We start from the raw sequence: 4,911 nt of genomic DNA, 5'->3' as shown, positions 1-4,911 counted from the left end.
AAAAATATTTTTCTTTCATAATAAATCAGCCAACAGTATTTTTAGCCATGACTTAAGTGCAGATCAGCATTCTTCCCGTTCCTGCAGTGATGCACATGGTACTCCGATAGATCCGGGTTGGAATGTGCACCCAGCATTGGTACGGTGTTGTTTCAAATCTTGCCGCCCAGGTTTGGATTCAACGTGATAGATAGCATGAATGATGTGGTCTTAATTTTTTGCTAACAATGCAGGCGCTAGCTAGCTAGCTCGCGGTTTGCTTCTCTCATATTATAATGCCAATGAATTAAGCAGGTAGCAGCTGAAGAGGTTCGTTCCCAAGTGATGACAACAAACCAAACTAGATGAATTGAAGCCCAACCACATCAGCATTAAGGATCTCCCAATTCGGCTCCAGAAGAACAACACACGCATAATGCAACAAGCAGAGAGAGAGTCCATCAGAGTTGAGACGGCAGGGCATTGAATTGATCGATCAGACAGGGACTCGTCAGGGCATCAGTTATACTCTTAGCTACACGGATGCGTGATGTGTAACTGTTTATGACGACAAATAAAGTCTCATGCACGCATCAGCGTACGTGCTACGTGCTTAAACATGCTAAGTACTAACTGTTTCGTTTTCTTTTTACGCACAAATGAATTTGAATCTATTTTTTTTGGCACTTAAATAAACTTAAAAAATTATAGGCACAATGTACTATATGTGTATATCTTCCCATGGGCGGAGAGTCTGGGGCGTATTTTTTCGGTTCAAAATGATGAATTTCCTCGCAACAAAAGGAAAAAAAAAATGCCAGATGACTTGATCGGCAGGACCGCTAGCTGTAGATATACGCATGTACTCCGTAGTAGTAAGTGATGCTATGTGCGACATGTATCTGCATGTATCTACTCGCGGTCTCGGATATGATTTCGTGGATTATTAGCTCTTTGGAAATACAATGATTGCCGAAAGATATGTCTATCTATCGAACAAGTGCCCTGCTTGCTTAAATGGTGGCATTCATTCCAATTACTTGTACTCTGTACCTTCCCCAACGGATCGGACCACACGACTGAATGAGCCGTCAATGGTCTTGTGGATGTTTGGTTGAGAGACGCCGTACTCGTACTGCACTATATACCGCCATAACCTATATACTGTACTTGGTGGGCTTAGAGTTTGTTGGCAGGGACGAAGCCCGAAAAAATTTAGGAGGGGCTGAACAAAAGTTCTACATCAACTTAGCTCTACTATTACTCCTCGTAAATATAGATTAATGATGAAATTCACAAAATATATCTAAAAAATAGAATGTTCAGCCCACACTAATTTATAAATTTGTGTCTAAAATTAGAAGAAGAGCACTAAAAATTCCACTGGGCCAGCAGCGGTAGGGGGGGCTGGAGCCCCCCTAGCCCCACTGCTGGCTTCATCGCTGTTTGTTGGAGACTGCTCCATAAACTTTGCTTCACAAAGTTTTTTAAAAAACTAGAGTTTTTAGATGCTCTCAGAACTTCATATTTTTTCATCGAGCGGAGTTTGTAGAGCTGTAGCTGAGAGATAGCGTGGAGCTAGAAAAACATGAAACGAAACAGTCTAAAACAGTTACTTAATACCAAATATATATATGTTAAATATTATAAATACATCGTAACAATGAAGTTATGACAATTTTATGCCTATGCTACTTTACAGCTTGTTTGGATGCGCTCCTATCCATCTCATTTCATATGGATTGTGGATTGAGGTGGATGAAGTGGATCTAAACAAAGGTTTATATATGTGACAAATTTTCTTCCGTGAAAGTTTAAGTGGGGATTGTATTGAACATTTAAGTTTTGCTCTCTGCTACCACTTAAAGCCTTGTGTTCGGGCATGATAAGCACATTTTTCACTAGTAAAAGGTCAAAATTTATATTTTTTTATCATAAATTAGTCAAATTATATGTAAATTTATGGTATAGACTTGCATGAATAGGTTTGTATTGAAAATGTCTCTGAGATGTATTCTTTTGTTAGCAATTGGAAACATTTTATGGGATAAACTAACTAAAGATTCAAATTTACTCTGTATGATTTTTTCCATGGCTATATTAAAATACGCTTGTCAATCATTGACCTTTTAATGGCTCAAAAATTTGTGTTTGAGATTCCTTGGACTTTGTTTTTCTCGCTTATAATAATGAACAACTATATATATTAGTGGATACAGCTGAGATATTAATACAGTCTTTTGTCTAAAAAAATTATAATTGTAAAAAACATCCAGCGTGCACTGATCGTTTCAGGCTGGGCTTCAGCTGCCATTTCGGCCCAATAACACGTCGCAGATTCTCAGGGCAAGATAGGCCTGTGCTAACTTTGTGGGCTGCTGGGCTTCATAATCATCATGACAGTTGAAACGTGGATAATTCCTGACAAAGGAAACGGTCTCGGCGAAAGCCTGGAATTAGTTTGCCTCCATCCTGATTCAGAGAGGAAACAAATGGTTCGGGAAAACCTACAATAAATTTCTATGCCAGGTCCAAGAGTGATGTTTAGGTTCAAATTTCTAGTAATTTTAAAATTTCATTCGAACGACCAGTAGAAACATGAAACGACATGGGGTTGAATTTCCCCTCAAAAAAGGACATTGGGTTGGATTTGGCCTGGATAGAATTTTGTCACTCCATTTTTCAACCCCAAATTCGACATTTTTTAGATAATGGAAGAAAATGGCTTCATCCCCACAAGTGAGGAATCGGACCAAAATTATTAAAGGACACAAATGCTTAAAATGAAATAGTCTCATACCCTAGATTCGGCATAGTGTTGGTTGAATTATGTTATTATATATATTCTTGAATTCATGAATCATGTACAACATTAGTATAGAAATAATTTTTAGAGGTGTCTCATTTTTATTTAAGAATGGTCGAGTCAATAGCCACTCTTGCAATTGCATTAAGAGTACCTAATAGATCTTATCTAGAAATTGTTTTTTAGGGATGGTTAGGGGGTGTCGTTTGGGACTGCTCCACTCTAGTTTTTCTAGCTCCGCTCCAGCTCCGCGTTGCCAAACACGTCTAGTTCCATGAACTCCACTCCGCAAAAAAGGTGGAGCTAGAGGCCAGCTCCATGTTTTTCCTGGAGTACCTCAAGGGGTACTCCAGTTTTTGAAGTTTGGTACTCCCACATGGAGTTCTGAGGTAATTACCCACCTTGCCACTCATTAATTATGAATTAATTCTCATAAATGCTTCCCCTCTCGACGTTGCGACCTTATTTCTTCCTATGTGCACCGTCCCTCATCTCTTCACTTGCGCGCCACCTTCATTAATTATTGTATTTTAATTATGACATCTGTTAATGTTTCATCATTTGATTTCTATTTTAGTCGGAAAATATCAAGAACAGTTTCGATGAGGGGCATAATAGACCATTTGCATGGAAACAACCCATTCCTGGGGCTGGAGCAGAACTACGTGCCAAACAGTATCTCATGCTCCACAAACTCTACAGTGGAGCTGCTCTATAGTAGAGTTCGTGGAACAGAGCTACAAAAGCTTGAGTGGAGCAGCTCCAAACACCCCTTTATGGAAATGGCCGCAAGATATAAAGTAACGACCTTCTTACTCGTAGTCCTAACATGAGGAGAAAAAGAATAGGATCTCTCAATAGCAACCCTAAGACCTCCCTTTAGGACACATGGTTGTAAAAAACATAGGAATCGAGAAAATATAGGAATTTTGTAGGAATACAACTAAGAGAAGATAAAAAACACAGGAAAAGCGTTCAAGGTAGGTGTTTGGATGGGTATATGAAATTCATAAAAAATAAGAACCTTAGTAACTCTATAATCTCCCATGGTTTAATGTGATGCTTGTCCTCTAGCTCCTCATTTATATATGACATATGTTATTTGCTTTTTATGTATCTTGTTCCTACACGAGCCACAAAAAAGAAAGAGGTATGAGTAAGTTTTTATTTCTTGTACTTTTTGTTAGAAATTTAGGCAAATTAAGTACTAATTGAATCTAGGAAAATATTAACGACGTATTTGTGACATTAGAAAGGTGCATGCATGATCTAGTTAACGAGCACCATACTAATCATGGGTTCAAACATGGAAATAGAAAGCAGGTCGCTACAGTAACATACCCAGCGGCACCATAATAAGCCATTTTCGCTAGTCGATATAACGTTTATTGATGTAGTCGTTCTCGCTCGATTCCGTGTAGAAAGGTTTGCAACGCTAGGTCGCTAGCTGATCACGACCTCCATCGAAAGAAGTGCCAAGCCTCCAGGAAGTATGAAGAAGAAGATAGTAGTCGCGTGGAAGATGCTTCCCAAGAATTTGCATTGATTACTGCAGGTCTTCACTCGAGCAGATCAACCCAACGGCACCAGTTTTGGAGACCTGCTCTCCCTATTTCTTTGTGTGCAAGAACCGGGACAAAAATTCTATGGTAGACAAGTTACATGGACATTATACTTGTCTTGCCCACTCCCATAGAAGAGCAGAAGTCAAGTCAAGCAGATCAGCGTCAGGACATTGAGTATGGAAGATCAGAAGTCCAGAAGCGAAAGAGAAACTTATGATAGAAATAGAAAATCTTGTAACTTTCATCATCACGGTAGAAACAGAAACTCCCAGTAATTCTCATCATCATGACTCATGAGCAGAGAACTCTCACTCTTGTCATTAAATAGCCCAAGTGACAAAACTAACCTGGCACAAACACGCATTGCCCGGCCAAGCGCTAGTGCTGGCGGCAGCATGCGTGTGTGGCGCACCCTTGTCCTCCCTCAACTTCTCAATAGATGCACAACAATTCACCTACATTTAGTCAAAATCTCAAATGAGATTAAAACTATATTGCACATAACTTTTAATATGAGCCTTAGGATTATTTATTTGATTCAATTTAGTTTAAACAAAATAG

The sequence above is a fragment of the Sorghum bicolor genome, chromosome 2 (genome assembly GCF_000003195.3).
Source record: "Sorghum bicolor cultivar BTx623 chromosome 2, Sorghum_bicolor_NCBIv3, whole genome shotgun sequence".
Classification (NCBI taxonomy): domain Eukaryota; kingdom Viridiplantae; phylum Streptophyta; class Magnoliopsida; order Poales; family Poaceae; genus Sorghum; species Sorghum bicolor.
The sequence above is the reverse complement of the archived record's forward strand: the minus strand, read 5'-3'. Positions refer to the sequence as shown.